This window comes from Sander lucioperca, chromosome 13 (assembly GCF_008315115.2).
Source record: "Sander lucioperca isolate FBNREF2018 chromosome 13, SLUC_FBN_1.2, whole genome shotgun sequence".
NCBI classification, from domain to species: Eukaryota; Metazoa; Chordata; class Actinopteri; order Perciformes; family Percidae; genus Sander; species Sander lucioperca.
The window spans coordinates 5693366-5713169 of record NC_050185.1 but is presented as its reverse complement, the minus strand read 5'-3'; the positions used below and the strand labels follow the sequence as shown (position 1 = coordinate 5713169).

The 19804-nt window shown below is 40.5% G+C and overlaps 1 long non-coding RNA gene across 1 annotated transcript; it reads left to right on the top strand.

The window, feature by feature from the left end:
- Window positions 1-144: 144 nt before the first annotated feature.
- Window positions 145-15390, top strand: LOC116058298. Its single transcript, XR_004107006.2, has 3 exons — window positions 145-227; window positions 14751-14756; window positions 15379-15390. It is a non-coding gene; the product is annotated as an uncharacterized LOC116058298 (long non-coding RNA).
- The last annotated feature ends 4414 nt before the right edge of the window (window positions 15391-19804 follow it).

The following is a 19804-nucleotide window of genomic DNA, read 5'->3' as shown; positions in this document are numbered from 1 at the left end:
ACACCCCCCCACTCGCTCTGTATAAAACAGTGGTTGGCGTACTTCCTGGACATAGTTATGCTTCCGCTCTCTACAGCAAGGATTAATAAAGCTAAGTAATCGACATTAGACCTATGGAGAAACGCAGCAACACAGGTATTGATCCTGGTGACCTCAACACCACAAGAATTAGAAGAGAGCGACTAGGCAAGGTGTGATTTTTGTTTTCTTGTATTTTGGTTTGTTTTGTTTTCCTCGAGACCGCAGAGGGTGGGGGGTGGGTGAGGGTTTTGGTTCCTGTTCGATTGTATTTGTTTGTTCTGTATGTTGTGTGTTCAAAAATATAAAAATAATAAAAATTTGATCATAAAAAAAGAAGAGAGATCACCAAAGCTGTGAATCAAAGAAAGTGTGTTTTTACAGTTCCTCTCAGCTATACATCTACTGTGTGTCTTGCAATTTCTAATGCCTACTGATTGTGGGTGGACCTGTCTGGCTCCAGAGTAGTTGATGTGGTGCCGTGTTTGCACATTAACTGGCAGCAAAGTAGGCGTAGAGGGGCCAAAGATCTTTGATGATCAGTAGAGCAAAAAAAGAGAGAAAGCCCTCTGGAGGAATGGCTTTCATCCTTTTTTTCTGTATCTCTCTATCGCTATCAATCCTTCTCGTTATGATGATTCGTAGCAACCAGCAACACAGAATACACAGAATCATAAAGGAGAGCGCTGAACTCAATCACATGCCGTACACAAGAGGTTTTGTATTCATTGCGTATAAGCAAGCTGCACATCAAAAGTACTCATTCAGATCATTCATTTGCACAATCTGCCCGCAGGCCTTGCCTCGATGGGCTTGTTAATGCACTACCTGTGTGTGTGGTCGTGTCTGTGAGCATGCGTTTGTGTATGATGCTGTATCTCAGCTCTTGTGTAGGAAAAATTGCCAGTCTGCCCCAGGAAACTGGTGACACATCAAATATGGGAGCGATGCAGGTCACTCCCTGGGAAATGGGATGCTTCATGGAGCTCGGCTGCCATGTCCTTGAATCCCAGCATTTTTCTCCGTCCCCCCACTCTTTCCTAGAGTCAGTTCAACCCAGTTATCCCACAAGACAGTACATCCGGGCAAAGCCTGGGAAGGACATGCCGTTAAACATGCGGGGAAATTGTTCATTACCATGGACTTGCCTTCCTTTCTCTCCATGCAGGTCTAATGTTACTGCAATTCTGAGCCTCAGTCGCCGCCTGCGCTGTACTGTGAACTGCCAGTCTATCTCCAATGGCGTCATCTCTCAGCTTCAATGATGAGCTGATTGAGTTGCAGCTGTAATGGCAGATGCCTGTCAGTCTCACTGAGTCTGACGGATGGGGATTAGCTCCTCAGTCGACATGCGATGAATTATAAGAGCCCCGTGATTTCATCCACCCACTAAACAAAGGGGTCAGTATAACTGAATGTGACTGCTAAGAAATAAGCCAGTAACTTGCACAGAAGATTGGCACTCAATGTTGCAAAGAGAAGATTTATCCAATTGCAATTTTATATCTTCTAGCAGCTGGCACACAGTATTTAACGTTTCATAAGCTGGGGATCAGCATGCCTGTTTCTCAAGCTTCCTCAGTGGTACATTTAGCAGCTGCTGAGATTAGGTGAAGCAGTGTTACCTTGATATTGTCTTCACTGTGATGTTATTAAAATGTAAAGTAAGTAACTTCAAACACTTTCTAAATTGCCATAAAACTGAGGGGTGCATCAATCTAGTATTTGGAAACTGATACCCAATTTTGGATGAGTCAAATTGTGAAATTATATTAATTATAGTAACTATTTAAACTTGGAGGATTGTGTTATTTGAAAGTCTACAGTCATGCCACAGTAGCAGCTCTGTGAGGCTGTATCTAAGCTAAATGAGCGATTAACATGCTTACAGTAATAGTGCTAGCATGTTGATATTCAGTAGATGTTTACCATGTTCATCATGCTTTAGTAAGTTTGCATGCTCTGCTCACATTTGCTGCAGTACAAAGTTACACATTCTCAACTGTTTGTACTGCAGTTTGTTCACAGAACATGTCATTGTGATACAGGAAAGAAAAAGACAAGACTGTTTTACAGCACTGCATAGCACAAATGGAAAAAAAATACAAAATTAAAGCTGCAAGCAGCGATGGACGGGCCCTCGCGCCTCTGCGTGCGTCGGGGTTACTTGCAGACGCCGCTCCTTGCGACCATTCATTTGCGCGGCACTCAGACACTGCAAATGATACCTCACACAAGACTCTACGTCATACAGTTCATTAGCTGTGAAAGGGGGCGTGGCCAAAGCATAGGGGTCGGGTCAAACCATCACCAATTAAAAATGAATTCTCTGCTGAATTCAATGATACCTCACACAAGGGTCTACCTTAAACGGGTCAGCAGTTATGAAAGGGGGCGTGGCTTAAACATAGAGGGGCGGGCCAAGCCATCACCAATGAAGAAGGAAGTCTCTGCTGAGTTCAATGATACCTCACACAAGGGTCTACATCAAACGGGTCATTAGTTATAAAAGGGGGCATGGCTAAAGCATAGGTGGGTGGGCCAAACCATCACCAATGAAGAAGGAACTCTCTGCTGAGTTCAATGACACCTCACACAAGACTCTACCTGAAACGGTTCAAATATTAGGAAAGGGGCGTGGTCTGTGTAAGTGGGCGTGGTTAAAGTATAGGGGGCGGCTCAGTATCACAAGTAGACCACATTCTAAGTTTCATGTAAATCGGATGATGTTTGTCATATAAGGTGCATTTCCTGTTGCCAGCGGGGGGTGCTATGACCAAAAGTCAATTTTGGCCTGTAGATGTCCTCAGACCTGGACCCTTGTCAATTGTGAGAAATTTCAGGCAGATACGACAACGTACACTCAAGTTACAACAACTTCTTCGTTCATCGATAAACACTCAAAATGGCCGCCACGCTATGCCCACACCGTCTGACGAAAACTTTTTCGTTTAATACCTTTTCATCTTTAAGGTGTTGGGATGGTACAGACCAAATTTGAAGTCCATCGGATGAAATCTCTAGGAGGAGTTTGTTAAAGTATAGCACCTTGACTTTTAGGCCTACTTCCTGTTGCCACTAGGGGGCGCTATGACTTTAAGTAAATATCGGCCTTTATTTGTCCTCAGGATTGGACTCTTGGAATCCTGAAAAGTTTCATGCCAATTGGACAATGTACACTCGAGTTACACCCACTTCCTGTTTCGATGGCGAAACGCACAAAATGGCCGCCCTGCCACAGCCATGCCCTATGACGAAAAGTTTTTCTTTTAATAACTTTTCATCTTTAGCGTCTTAAGATGGTACAGACCAAATTTGAAGTTGATCGGATGAAATCTCTAGGAGGAGTTCGATAAAGTACGACATGTGGAAATGGCCAAAATTGCACTAATTTCGAACTTTCAGTTCAAAATGGCGGACTTCCTGTTGGGTTTAGGGTATGGCTCCAATTTTGTACATCTTGACATGTTACATATGTGTACCAAGTTTCGTGAGTCTACGTTAAACGTACTGCAGGGGCTCAATTTTTTTTTTAACTTTGTAGGGGGCGCTAGCGAGCCATTTTTGGGTGCCTGTTCCCGAAACCCTTAAAATACGTACATTTTCACCAGACTTGATGCGACCGCCAATTTTGGTGAGTTTTTGAATATGTTAAGCCCCTCAAAAAGCCAATTCATTTGCCGGGAAAATAATAATAATTCCTTCAGTTCCAATTCCAGTTCCAGCCCTAATTAGAAATGTAAACATAGGAAACACCCCTAAGGCAGAACTGTACACACAGCACTGTATTGGGAATTACAGTGCAGTCTTTCTACACCCTTCCTTGGTTCAACCATGTTGCATGTAATGATTTATGCAATAACATAATGCTTAGATGATTTTGGTATTGGTATAATACATTTTGATCAACATGACATAAGCAATTGACAATGTAGGAAACCACAGACAGTTGTATATAATCATCATTTACATGAAGCATTTGCAATGTGTTCAAAAGACACAGAAACAGCTTTTATGATGTGCCCAGGTGACTAGATGATGTGGAGGTTAAACAAGCAGTTTTGAGAATTTCAGTTCTGATCTGACACGTGCCAAAGCGACAAACTGTAATATTCTACCTCTGGGGACCATGAATGTGTGTACAAAATTTTACAGCAATCCATCCAATAGTAGATATAATACATACATACAATAAAAAATTTAAATACAATACAAAGTGAAAAAAACAATGAAGAACTAAAATTAACCTCATATCATTGGCACTAGACGGAAGTCCGAGAGAGAGGACCAAAGTTGTATCCTTCAGGAAGCTTGCATATCTGTTGTGAATGTTATGGCATAGTTGTTGAGATATTTCACCCTGAACCACAGATATCAACCTCATGGTAGTAAAGAGGATACGTTAGGGGTTCGCCAAAGTCAGTGGGATGTATCCTTTGGGGACCATGAATTTGGGGACCATGAATGCCTAAGATGAACATGTATCCATCTTGAGTGTCCAAAATGAGCCTTGAATGTATTAAATTACTCTTTCTGTTTGGACCATGTCGATTTTGAGCCACAATGTGCAGCTCTGATAAATTCCAGAGCCTCTAATGGGACCTTGTGGTTAAAAGTGACAGTAATCTTTGACTTAACTGGTGGGCCTCTTGTCATCTCCCTGCTGAGGATGCCCTGAAATAATGAAAGATTTATCTAACATCAGGGAGAAGAAAAAACTCTGGTGGTACTGATACCAAATTTGTTTGAAGATAAAGTTTCTCTGCGGACCTCCGAACTGTAGGAACAGAAACATCCTTTAATTCTGGTTAAAAATGCTTTATGTCTTCTCCCTCTTCTTTGGCAGGCTTGTTAATTTGGTTACAAACAGATAAGAGGCCATTCATCCTTTGTCTTTGTAGAGTAATACAATGATTAAGTCAATTAAAAGCCAGCCAAGTTTCTCTGTGTGGAAAAGCTTCTTTGTCATTAAATTATGGAGCCTGGGTGCTCTCTCTTTCTCACACACACACACACAAGCACACACTTTGTCAATGTAGCTGTATTCATTTGTCATGATACAAGAGGACATCAGCGTCTGTCCTACAGCCTTTTAATTTGTGAAGCTCTCGCCAACGACTAAAAGCCAATCCGAGATTTACTCTTCTCAGGCGGCCTCTTGCTCGGTCACTCTCTCCTTTTCTCTTCTTAGCTTCCTCCGTGTCCTCTTTGGTCTCGTTGCCTCTGCCATGATGTCCGTAGTGGCTGCTGAACCTGGCTCCGTTGCCCCCTCGCCCTGCTCCTGTTCTGGCATGACACCACTGCCGCTTCCTGCCAGCATTCCCAACAGTCTAGAGCTCCTGTGCTAGCAATGTAAACACCAACACTCCCCCGGTGCCCTGAGCTCCAAGTCCTGGCAGCACGGCTAACTGAAATACAGTAACTAGCTGACGGCAGCTAACTTTGCAGTTAGCAGCAGTTAGGAGTTTAGTGGTTAGCCTGAACACTAATCACTTTAGCAACAAGTAAAGCTTTCTGTCTATAAGGAAACTCGGAAAATAAATCACAGTTGAGGCAGAGCAGCTGGAGGACATCAGAGGGAAAACCAGAAATCGTTTCCTCCATAAAATATGATCCAGTTTCACCCAAATTACTGGGGCTGCTGTAAGGCTTAACAGCACTTCTACCGGGAGATCCGACCCGCTTGCCAATGTTACATGGTGCGAGAACCGGCGATCGCAGTGTATAGTGGAAATGGCAGAGGCACCGTTTTTCCTAAAAGTCAGTGTAGCATCCAAATTATTTTGAAGCTGTTATTTTAAGGTAAAATAGTTACGCAATGTTGCTTTAAGCTGTAAAATAGCAACACAAATAGTTACACCACTGTACCTGTTTCACTGTTGATGTTCACCAGACATACAACACTAGAGAAACAAATTGGTACGTACCAAGAGAGAATGTGTCATTTGGCAAAGTGTCATCATCAGCCTACAACTATGTAAAGGTTTGCCATCCTGTTTTGGTTGTCTGCCTGTCTGTCTGTCAGTCTTGGTTCAATGACAGAGACCAGGCTCGGAGCCATCGCTCCTGTTGACAACAAAAAACATCTGTCCCCCTGCTCATCATTAACCCTGCTGGCTATGTCCTGGCCGCTGTGCTGACATAGATAGAGGAGAGAGATGGATGAGGTTCCATGCTGAACTAACTGGCAAAAACTTGTTAATCCCGGCACAGACGGACAATTGCGTCATAGCCTGACACATTTAGTTGTAAGCAGCAACAGAATGATTCTTGACATTTTCTTTTTTCAAAGTGCTTCAGTGTTACTGCCTGTAGAGAATATCTTCAGGCCGGAGCTGAAATGGATGTTTCTGACAGGGAGAATGAGGATTTCTCTCTCCAGCATGTGCTGCGATGCCAGCCGTACACAATGAAGTCATTCTAGGTTTTAGTACCATATGCTGTGATTACACGTTTGCACAATTGCACATTCCGCAATTACGCAGCTATTATCTTTCATTACCAATAATCTATTGTAAATCTAAATCTGATCCTCATGCAATTTATTTATATATACATATTATTCTTGCAACTGAACATGATTTTGCATCAAAATATGACTGCAGCATTAAGCTGTGATGTCATCCCAAAGTGAAAAGAATGAGATGCCCGCACTCTGCTAATACTCCCATATACTCTCATGATTATTTTTTGGGCATTTCCAGCCTTATATTTTTGACAGGACAGATGAAGACATGAAAGGGGGAGAGAGAGGGGGAATGACATGCAGCAAAGGGCCACAGGTCAGAGTCTAACCCGGGCCCACTGCGTCGAGGAGTAAACCTCTATATATGGGCACCCGCTCTACCAACTGAGCTATCTGGGTGCCCCCCATACGTTTATTGTGATGCAACGTTTCGATCCTGCTGGGTCTTCCTCAGGCAAATGGTATTCAACAGTGGCTCAAGCATAAACATAGGGCACAGACATGGTCAGCTGATCATGCATCAGCTGAGCTCATTTAAACTAATTACCAGGCCTTGATGGGCCTATGTACCACCTTTACCATAGTCACCACATAAAACCATTAGTGATGAAATTACACATACACAATATTCACACAGACAATGAAAAAATTAAAAAAAATGGCCAAAACCCTAACTTACAAAATAACATAATAACGTGATGTGCTACACTATCTCACATTGACACTATTTGTCACATAGACCAATCCCACACACAATATCACAAGAAAAGACATTACAGAAAAGGCTTTATATCAAATTCTGTCATCCCAAAGTCAAATTGCAAATTGGACCAACTTGATACAGTTAAAAGAGGAAAACAACTAGGAGGTTTAATGAACAAGGCCCAGCCATTGTCATGTGATCACAGAATTTAGATGACATCATATTAAGTGTTACTTTTTACGGTTTCCCTGCGCTATCAAACACAGTAAAGAAAAGATATACATTATAAAACCTGGATTTAAACAAAAAGAGACGTCTAGATCACACCTGTCATTCATGAATACTTTGTGGTTTCAGGGCTCTTTGAGGTTATGTTAGCACAGAGCAAGAAGATGTTTGTTTTGTTTCTTAGTATAACAGAGGAATCTGACTTCTGACATAAGTACTTCATGAGATATGATGCAGATATGAATTATTTCGATGTGTATTGATATGTATTTACTCAGCTGACAGAGCAGACTCATAGGCCAGTTTAGAGATACAGGTATGTCTTTCTTTTATCTCGCTGGAAAATGCTGATGTATAAATGTTTATGACTTCTCCTTTTATCTAAGGCAGTAATGTGATATTATTGATGACAACGTTCCCACAGAAATATGCCTTCATCCATCATCAGAGGATACAGTGCATGAAACTAATAAAAAGCTTTTAATTGGCCATTTCACCTTTCTGAATGTACGCACTGATTATTACAAATTCAACCTCAGCCTCATGGGGTCTTTAGCAAGTGAGACTCGCTGGTGCTTTTATTGTAAATGTTGCTTTTCTTTGAAGCTAACTGATGTACACCAACAGTTTAATATCAAGACCATGTTACGCAATGCTACGTGTAAAATTTCTAATTATATAACAAACAGCTCAAACTAGTCTTATTGTAGCTAGATAGAGTGCAACAAGGCTAACACCATGCTCATTGTCACAGGCATGTAATGATGCTGGTTTTAGTACTGTAGATATAATGTTTACCATGTTCACGTTAAACTTTAGTGTGTAACTTTTTGATATTAATGAACGTCCGTTACATTCAAGCCATTGCCAAATGTGTTTCTACAAAGCTAATTGAGACTATCAGTGACGATAATGACCTCTTCTGAAGAGTCCATCATGTTATTTTAATCCTCCGTGTCCTCCTTGCATACTAGCAACTGAGTGGAGGAGGGGTGGGAGTGGTGTGCGATCACGGAAGGCTAATGGGGGAGACAGAAACTACACACTATAGCTTTAAGCGGATTAGCAGGCTACTAATTAATACTATTGGACACATTTGTGACCTGATGGTTGCTTGAGATTAAAAAGTTATTACAATTTGATAACAGTCTAATAGTTGACATTCCACTCAAAACCACAAATGTCAACATCAAAGTCACAGGATCACCAAGACAGTAGGCTTCACCCTCCAGGAAACATGCATGTCGGTACAAAATGTCATGACAATCTATTCCATGGTTGTGGAGATATTTCAGTCGGGACCAAAGTGGTGGATTGACCGTCCAACAGACTGACGTTACTGTTCCTAGAGGCTAGAGCTACGCTGCTAGTATAGCTCAAAAGTATTAGAAAGATAGTAACTGCTGTTAAATTTGGCCAGTAAAATAATACAAAATAAGTTAAAAAAACTGAATATTTTCTTTAAGACAGTAAATGGACCATAACAAGAAAAAGACAGAAATGCAAATAGATTTGGTTTAGCACCAAAAGAACGGATGCTGTGTGTGTTGTGAGGGCACAAACAATATCACGTAATTTACAGTCATTCGTCATCAGATAACATTGGATGAAACAGGAATTTCTTCATCAACCTGCATGGTTTTTTTACTTAAATGAAAAGTGCACAGCCAGCTGAGGTAGATGAAAGAGAAAACGGCCTCGAAAAGAACAACACGTCTTACATGCAAGAGAATGGTTTCAAACAAATGGTGAGAGTGCTCAATAAGAGATACGATCTGCCATGAGAACATATTTCTCTGAAAAAGCTCGGCTGAAGCTGTACAATAAATGTCATGACAGCATAGCAGCTGTGATTAAAGACATGTTGCCAGCACAGATATATGTTCAAGCTGTGCCATAGAGCCCCATATGAACTGACCCTGCTCCTCACGATACAGAAAAACCTCTCCCAATGTCTCGCAGGTTGTAAGTGTCAACCGGATGAATGGGTCATGATGGATATGGTCAGGATTTTAAATCTCTCTGCAGCCAGCGAGAAACGGATCCAGATGTTTCAAGCCAAGGAAATATTGCATGTACTGACCTACTGACACAGTTCATCACCACATTCATGGAAGTTTATGCTGGGATGATACTTTTATAGTTTGATACATTATAGATCTGAAGTTTTCTTTAACTTCAGATCCTCAATAAAGTTGGTAGAAAGAAAGTGGTAGTGTTTATGGTAGAGTATGGTATGCTAAAATCTTCTTCTTCTTCTTCTAATTGAGTGTGAAAATCTTCACACTCAATTAGCAAATCCACTTACACATCCAGAGTAGAGAAGTATACTGTATCTGTTTCTTACATATTTAAACTGTTCATCGGTTTCTGCCTTTAGTCTCTCTTGATGTCTTTCTCACCGCTGGTTTTTCCTATCACTCACACACGCACACATTTTAAGTAGGAAAACGTTACCTTAAATGATGAGTTATTGATGTGGCATGCTGAATCTGATCTTGTATTTGAGCTGGTGTAGAAATAAGCGTTAAAATCATCAATCGGCACTGCCTGCCATGAGGAGTGCCCTTGATTGGCCATCAGTGCCGTGAACAACCAGTGAAGCATTCTCATCATGTTTGCCTCTTGAACATATTGGCAGTACTTGGCAGAAGGGCATGATAAATTGCCTTGGCAGTAAGTGGAGTGAGGTTAAGTGTGTTTGTGTATGTGTGTGAGATAAAGAGACTGAATTCAAAGACAGACATGGAGTAATGTACAAATTAGACTAAATTATGAGAGTCACAGGAGGCTGAAGAATTTGTTATTGTAATAAACATAAAAGCATTCTTTCCAAATGAAAGCCAGTATCGTATGTTGGTTAGAAAACATTCCTCGGAGAATGGAGCAACACACTCTAATCGGCCCAATATAAATAGGAATGCAAACAGTCAGTTTTAATTGATGCATTGATAATTACCATCTCACTCAGAAATGTTGTATCATATTTATACATATTTTTATAGCATATTATGGTAACAGAATACAGTGTGTGAACTTGCATTTTACAATTTGCTATTTTGGATTCTGTCCAGCACCTATTGCACCTATAATCACTTTCATGTTTAAAAATCTGACTCAAGTTTTTTTTTTTTTTTTTTTTGCTTAAAGGGCCATTCGCAGATTTAACACATAAAGTTCAGTTTACTCGTCAAGGGGAGTTCTACTTAACCTGCGAAAACAATTGTACAATGTCTTCTGTGGCTCTGGGGAAGCTATTCAACATTTAACAAATAATGATAATTGCATTACAAACTGGAGGTGTAGGATTTGAAAGAAGTGGACATTTAAGAGGCAAGGGTGTCTACTGCAAATTGCATTATGGGTGATGTAGGAACCAGTATTTTGGAACCTTGACTCGAAAAGGGACTCAGGATAGCTCGCCCTCTGCTGTACAGGTTTTTAGCCTTGTGAGTTGCCCTATGTATTTGAAGCACTCTACTCAATCGCTGGAATTACCCTTTAATGTTTAATATGCTGATTTAGGAGTTGTTATTCTGTAAGTTAAAATGGAAATGGCTGTCACTGAGCACAACACCAGACCTTTTTGAACTGCTGAAAAACATCTGAGATATGGGCAGTGGTTTAGAGGTCTGGCATTGGGCTAGTTCCTAGTATGGGTCAATGGGACTTCCCTGCCTGGTAAAAGCCTACATCTTTCTGACTCCATGTCCCCCAGTTTGTTACGCAAGTTTGTTGTAAACAATTTAAAGTCTCAAGCCCATGCCGATATAACCCTGATGCCCACACGAGATGAGCAATTAAATGAATATCTTGTGAATAAACAGAGACCACAAATTAAGCCCACTGCGAGCAGTCTGTAGTAGATGTCAGAGCTATAGAGGCAACACATTTAGCCCTTTGCAAGATTCTCTGTTTGTCCCAGTCTTTGGCCCCAAGCTGATCTGTGTAATCACCTCAGTGATAAGGTGGAGCAGAAATCAATATGGCGGCCCCAGGTGTTTATGATGTGTGGATTTAGGGAGGCACCTACAAAAGAAAGAAAACTTGTGTTGTTAACTTTTAGGATTGTATCTTTCCCAGTCTTAAAGGACTTAAAGGGGTGATAGAATGATTATATAGGGTATTTCACACTGTTCCTTCCTTGGTCTCCTAATAGGGTATGTAACATTGGTTGGGCTAAAAATGGCCCGAGTGCTATTCTATGGGGCCTAAACTACCTTGTGAATATGGCCCTATTTGGAACAAGAGGTTTTCTTCCAAATATGGTATGCTCATGAATATTTAGATGAGCTGCGCGCTGATTGGTTGAGCCAACCACATACACATACATTGGAGACGAGACAGCAGGTCTCATATTTCAGACACTGCAATGTTATACATTGTTTGTCTGCTACTTAGTTACTAAATTCACTTCTGAGACTTTGCCCGTTTTCAGAGGCAGTTTCAAATTGTGATATTTGCAGAGGAAAGAGGTGTCAATGGGATTTTGAGGTTCTATGTATGTTATACATGTTATTATGTCGTTATTCAACTATGACAAGGTAAAATCGGTTTTGCATTCTATCACCCCTTTAAGTATTTATGCACTGAAGACTGAACTCTTTATAACTTTGTTTCCACAGTGCCTGAGATTTTGCACACAACCTGTAAGTGAGAGAGGTAGAGTGGAGTGGAGGAGGGCAGCTGTTCTTCAACAAATACAAACAGGGCGAAGGGGTCAGCAGCAGGCTGTGGGTGGGAGCATTTAGAGACAGTGTTTTATTCAACCAAACTGGTCATCTGTCTTCAGCTTCCTGTCTTGGAAAGATGCTAATTGGTCGGCTCTCCTTGCTTCTTAGCTGAAAGGCAGCCTCAGGCCCTGCCCCTTGTGAGAATATACTGTATAGGCGTCAAGATACCATGTTATGGGAAAATACACCGTAAAATACAATTACCATCGTACCAATGATATTGTATACTTTCAATATGAACCAGCCTCTGCTTAAGCTTAACAGCAGGCAGACTGTAGTGATGACGTCATCAACAAACAAATCCTGCAGCTGCTCTCTAGACAGTAAATAATGAAAGTCTCTCAAGTCCCCTGACAGCATTGTGAATATTTTACTGGAATATAGCCACATCTTCTAATTCACTGCTATAAGCCTTGCACTAAAATACAATTAATTTGGTTGCAATAGAAACTTCCACAGAGCCCACAGTGTTACTGACTAATTCATTTCAAATGGACCAACTCCATAAAGTGTCATCAGAGGGCACCATTGATTTAAGTCTAGACAAACTTAGAGAGACACTTGTTTGCGTGGATATCGACGTTATTGCCCAAAACCACGGTAACAATAAACAATATAAATTTAGTTTTATGGTGAATGTTCACTTTAAACTGTCCTGCATGGCAGCAACCAAGAGGGAAGAGTGATTAATGGAAGCAAGAGCTGGAACACCACCATATTACATCCTGGACGGTGTGTGTGTGTGTGTGTGTGTGTGTGTGTGTGTGTGTGTGCGTGTGTGTGTGTGTGTGTGTGTGTGTGTGTGTGTGTGTGAGAGTGAGAGTGAGAGTGATATTGGGCGATGGGGCTGGCAGAGATTTCATTCTCAATCAGCCCCATCTCAAAGTTCATGTCTACCTCGGTTGGTTCGGTGATCACTCAAGTAGAAATTAAAGTGCATTAAATTCAGTGCAGTGGTTTCACTATGGTGCTACATCATGGATTCATCAAACATACATTAATAATAATTAGGGCTGTCAAAATAACGCGTTCATTTTGATTAATTAATCTGAGAAAAAATAACGCGTTAAAAAAAATAATGCAGATTAATCCATTCCAGCCGTTCTAGCCACCATTGGACTGTAAAATGAAGGAGGGAGTCGAGAATGTGCTGCCTGGATCATTAATTGGAACCATAGATATACAGTCTATGATTGGAACATTTACTTGTAAAAATCTTCTTCCTGCCAACCCTGGCTACCGAAATCTGGTGCCACTGATATGTCTGCGCTCTTCTCTGTGATGCTCTGAAACAGACGATACAGGCAACACAAACAGTGCTGCACGTGACGCTAGTTAACACTATACTCGACAGCAGCTAACGTTAGCCTACCGCTAGCTAGTAGCTGGATTAAAAACGGTTAAAATGCTGACAGCTAACGCTAAACGGTGTAAAGTTTGACTGTGTTTTAGCCGTCGGAAAAACAGCACAGACGGTGCGTTCAATGAAACTGGTAAACTACAGCCTCGTGGTGCATTTGAAGTTATTGTAAATGTCCTTTTCCCACCTGGTGGTTGTTTTTGTCGTTCAACAGCAATTTACTAGTGAAATAAGTTATTGTTATTGTTATACATTATTATTAAATCATTTCATCATCATTTTTTTTTCTTTTTTTACTTTCTTAAAAAGTGTCGGTTCAGGCACCGTTAATTATGTATGCGATTAATTTCGATTAATTAATTACAGAGTATGTAATTAATTAGATTTATTTTTTTAATCGATTGACAGCCCTAATAATAATAATCATTGTTTTCTTATCTATGGCAGTATGTTGGACTGCTGTAACCACAGACAAACTAACCTGTAATTTAACAATGTATTATGTCTGTTATTGCAAGTAAACTGTGGTAGCTGCTTGGAACTAGGACTGGGCAATAATTCAAGATTATTGTGAGCAAATTTTAATTAAAAACTAACAAAGTGAGTCATTCTGTTTTAGACAGAGTTTTGATTAATGTAATGCTTAACAGTGCTGTGGTGTCCTTTCACCCATTCTTGGCTGGATCCTGGAGTGCCGGCAACATTCAACCTGGTGACTCCTTTTTATGTGATCATGCACAAGTTGAAGGAGCTGATGGGATAACATTTCACTGGAATTGTAACCCTTAATATTTCATGTGACAAAAAAAATTTATTGATTGCAATAAATATTAGTTTCACTATTTTAATAATAATAATATACATACACATACATTTTCTATAATGCAATATCAATCTTGGGAAAAGTATTATTAATGTAATATTGATTTTAGCCATTTCACCCAAGCCTGCTGGAAACAGGAAACACCAGAGGATTTTTCCAGGGAAAAGTCTAGCAGACAGCATATGTAAAGCTTTGATATCAACACAAGCAAGCAGAACAAAACTCAGTTTAAATAATGTTCTAGTTTCTTAGAATACAGTAATTATAAGTTCAATTTGTGTTGATGTACTATAAATCCCAGCGTTATCCATTTGTCCTTTTTATGCTTATATTAAATGAGCAAACACCACTTTGCAACAGAAAAAAACACATACGCTTTGTTTCTTTGTACAGCTATTTCTTTTTTATTTGTGTGATAGTGTTTTGTTGTTGCTACAGAGACAAACTCCACTCCTTCACTGACTCCCTATGGTAATGTAACGATTGATGCAAATCATGCCTGTCCCCTGTCTGAACTTTCCCATGTGCACACTGGGGAATGTCAGTCATTCACATAGTCTACAAAATATGACACACTGCAAGTGAGACGAAGTTAAACACAGCCGTTTCCCTTGGCAAGAAAAATCCTATACTGAGCCACAGTTGCATAATAAGGCAAACAGACTGCAGGCTACATATTTACATGAACATGGGTCATAAAAGCAGCCCTCCTGAGTCATTTGTGCACAGTGCAAAGTGCTCTCAAGGAAAGAGATTTATCTGGCTTCATTATGTTTGCATGGTGAGGCTGTTGCAGCCATCATTTCTATTAGACACTTTTCTGGCCCATTAAACCTCATTATATATTGATCCTGTTCCTTGGGATGATAATGTACCATTTATTTCCATCGGCTCCACTTTCATCTCTTTATACTTTCATTGTTCATAAAGTGCCACTGAGTGCCAGCAGAGATGCACATAGTTGTTTTTAAAATTGAGCTAATACCTACACAGTGCTTCTGCTCATAAATCCACTGATAGTAATGCTCACAAACAGCTTAGAGAAAGCTTGTTTTCTTGGTTTTCTGATTTATTCTGTGGAGGTTATTCAGTGTTGCTGAGCACGAGGCTTTCAGCATGCATTATATTGTCCTGTTTTTTTGCTTAGTACTTGAGTACCTATCTAGATCATTGACCCCATATGGCATTGCTATACAGGAACATACTGTGTATATTTCTCCACATATTCTGTATTATAGACATCTGCTCCACAGTTGCAGTTACCGCAGGCAAGAAGGTTATGTTTTCGGCTTGGTTTGGATGTTTGTTTGTCAGCAGGATTACGGAAAAACTTCTAGCCCCATTACGTTTTGGAGCAGAACCAAATCATGGGGCGGACATTGCGAGATAGGAAATGTTTGCTGAATTTATTTCAAACAGGAGAGACCTCATTTTGAGTGAACAATTATTTATTGACGTGCACAATAAAAATGATAAATGATAAGTCTTTGGCGATTAGACCCTATCGTGACATCATTAAATTCCCATCGAGACGTCATCATATTTAAAGGGAAGACTATCAAGAAGCTGTGAATATGTAGGATACCCCCCTGATGGAGTCTAGACACTAGTGGTGATGGTGGTGACTGAAGAGGAGGCTGAGATCTGGATGGATGAGAAGAGGAGCGAGCTCTGCTGAGAACAGACCTGGGTGCTGAAATTATGAACTGGAGGTGAACGGGGAGGAGGAGGGTCTTGACGATTCACGCTGAGATGTACGGTGGCCCTGAAGGTCAAAACACCTCAGCATTTCAGAAAATCAAGTAAAACGTTAAATTCCTGTGCAGCAGTTAAAATGCTGGGAAGGGGAACAGGCTCGGCTGAAAAGACATGCATTGCATGCATCATTTCAAAATGTTGCACCCTTAGTATTAGTTTTAATAATAAATGCTTAGCACAGGGTGGTTAGGCCATGGACTGGGAGTCTCCATGTGCACCTTTTAGTTTGGTTCACATATGTGCAGCAACATGCAAACGGGCTGGGTGAAGGTGAATATACTGTAGATCTGCTGGTGTGGGGATTATTAAATACTCTCCGTCACATCACTTGTCTTATAGCTATGAAACAGATGTGCCAATCAGTTATACGAGATGACGACAGCTCAACAAACGAAAGCATTTACCTCAGAAAAAGTCTGGATGGTTCAAAGTAACGATATGAACACAAATCCCCCCAAATCTGCACCCAAAGACTGATGATTTTCCATTGTAAATAAAAACAAATTGGTGATCGGATCGACGCTATTAAGCAATAACTCTAATATACCTCAGCTCATACATGTACATGGTCACATAGTAAAGGTAATTAATTAACACAACGTTTTCACTACACTGTGTTTTGCTAAAGAGAAAGTTGGAAAAGAGGCTATGATGAGCCTTGGTAACTGGATGTGTCCTTCACAAAAAAGTTGAATATTGAGTAATTACCGACCAGTCTGATGTGTGTAAGGGTCTGTATGTGCGTAACGGCACTGCACTCTGACGCGGCACTTCGGATTTATCACAATATCAGTCCAGCTGGGTTTAGACGCTGCCGGGATTTAATAAAATGAAGCAAAAACTTTTTATCCAATAAAAAGCAACTATGCACAGCAAATATTGAATTGCCTTCCGACTGATTTACTTACTTTTGTTATTTTACGTTATTTTCTGTGGCGATTTTGGTTTAAATTATTTATATTATAAGCATTAATCCATTGTTGTGGCACGTCTGCAGCAACGGTGCCTGATAAACTAGTTTATGACGCTTGCAAAAACAAAAGGATTTTATGGGTTGTTGTGAACTCCGAACTGCAATATAGTAGGCTATAGTAGGCTGGCAGGACACCTTGCGCCCTAAATTGACTGTTCTGCACTTAAGCAGTGCAAAGGCTCCTGGGTCTGTGTTCTGAACTGTTCCTGTCGTAGTTGACGTGTGTTTTAATAATGTTTTGTTAATGTTTTTGGTGTGCACTTATGTTTTCTGGGTTTTAGTTTTGTGTAGTTAATTTAGTGTTCATGTTTATCTACTGTACATTTATTGGTGTTACCATGACTGAGACCCTGGTGGGGATGGATGGCCTCTGGGCAGTGAGTCAGTGTTTACTCTGGATAAATTATGTTTTATTATGGCAAGGCACCCAGTCTGCCCTTAAATCCAAACGAAAAAGAAGGACTTTCATTTGTCACAGACTGACAGCCAGTGCATCTAATCAGCAACGAGGAATTATTGTCCAATATGTACCTACCTTTTTCCGGTTTGGGTCTCACCAAATGTCGTTTTGTTTATTGCTGTGTGGACTAGCCAGACCCTCCTTTGCAGCACTGTGGAGGAAGGTCTGGCAATGCGATACTACATATGATAGTCTTCCTGGCTGAACTTACGCTAAGCTTCATGTGGTGTCGGAATAATTGGAAAAATTAGTTTGTGATCATATTTAATGGCTCACCTGATCCGTTTCCTTTGCTCTTCGTTGTCACAAAACTACTCGACAATGCTATCAAAGTGTTGAAACGCTCTGAGCAACAAAATACAACACATTTTCTTTGTATCTATATTTCCATGTTGTTTTCCACATTACGACTTAAAGCTCATGAACGCACTGAAGTTGGAAGAACTACTTCCCAACTTGTGAAATGAGACCATTCATGGGGCACATGAATGCATTTTGCCTTATCGGAGGTTTGCACTCTCTGAGTGCCATTCTAGTTGCACAATGTAAACTGTGTAAACCCTGTGCTGTTCATACAGTGATGTTGATCATCTGTACCTACTAGGGATGAAGTCCCTTAACATATTGTCACATTCTCACCTGTAAGTTGGAAATGAAGTTCTTGATGGACATTTGCACACCTTGCTGACTGGACATTAAACAAACTTCTCGATACAGGCATAACCGGTTTTATTTATTGAAGGAACTTTATTTATTATGTTGCTATCTGCATCTTACTCTCTGCTTCTTGCCATCACTATCAATATTCCAGTCTTTGATTTATTTGATGTTCTTTATTCTGCACTTCTGCTGCTGCAACCATGCAATTTCCCTGTGCGGATCATTAAAGTTTCATCTCATCTCTTCATACATAAACCTGTATTACTCCCTCAACTCTTTTTAAATCGCCCACTGGCTGTCCCTCACAAATCACTGCATCATTAATGTCCTTTAGAGACCTTCCAGAGATGCAACTTTTTTAGGAAATCAGGAAAACCTAATTGAGTTGACACCTCACACACCCACATTTTGCATTTTCATTGGCTCTGAATTGTTTTAATATTACAAAATAACATGGTGACTCCATGTGAAAAGGGCAGCTGACCATCACTGTCAATAAAATGCTAAACTGTATGTTGAAGAGCTGTAGTGTGAGGCAGCATTATTATAACAGTATAGCCAGGGCCGGCGATTGCTAGGCGATTGCCTAGGGCGTCAAATGTGTTGGGGGCGCCATGTCGCCCTTAGGTCTACTTATTTACTTACTACTTATTAAACATGATCATCCTAGGGCGCCCCCTCAGCCACACGTTTACTTCTCAACCTGATTATTAGATTGAATTGTTTATTGTCGATCATTTCCTAATTGGGGGAAAACTTCAAACTAATGATATTGTTAGAAGTTCTTGTGACGTGACGTTTCCAGTCTATGGGTCAGACTCAAACACACGGAGCTCTGAAGCAGACCTGTGCGTCGCTTAGTGTCCACTCTCTCTGTAAAAATAGAGATGAGCAGCGGTACAGACCACGGAGCTGCTGCAGCGCGCCTTCCGTGGTCTGTGCAGCTTCAGGTTTATAAAGTACGCGCTCTGCTGCAGCAGATGTGTCCCGTTTGTGCTCCGTGAATTTCTGCCATAGTTTCGGTTTTCTACCTCCGATGTAGAGCAGCATACAGTCACTTCCCTAAACTTTGTGTCATTCAGAGACCAGAGACCCAAACGGGGCTCTGTATCTGTCAGAAGGTCTGAGATCTACCGTATCAGCAGAGCAATCACGTAATGCACAGCAGACTATGGTGCAGGTGGATTATTTTCTGAAATATTGTGACTTTATTCTTGTAATAGCCTATTATCACTTTATTTTTTTCAAAATATCCCAACTCCAAATCACAGAGAGCACAGATGAGATATTTTGAATGTGCACAAAGTTTTGAACATGAGCAGAAATCTTGCTCTAACACATCTGAAATATTACAGTCATGGGGTTTATTAATTCATTAAAATTAATTCATGTATCATTGAGGTGAATAATTGTCATATGCACATTTAAGGAGGTTACTTCCTCAACAAAAGACGCAAAAGAGGAGGGAAGAGTAAATGATGCTAGGCTACATGTGTGCTGACTCAGATATAATTAGAAAAGTCGATCTACAGGAGAATAAATAGATGAAAGCAATACACAATGCCTGAGAGCCTTACTGCTAAATATTCCATTATGTTTTTATATTTGGATTGTAATCTATG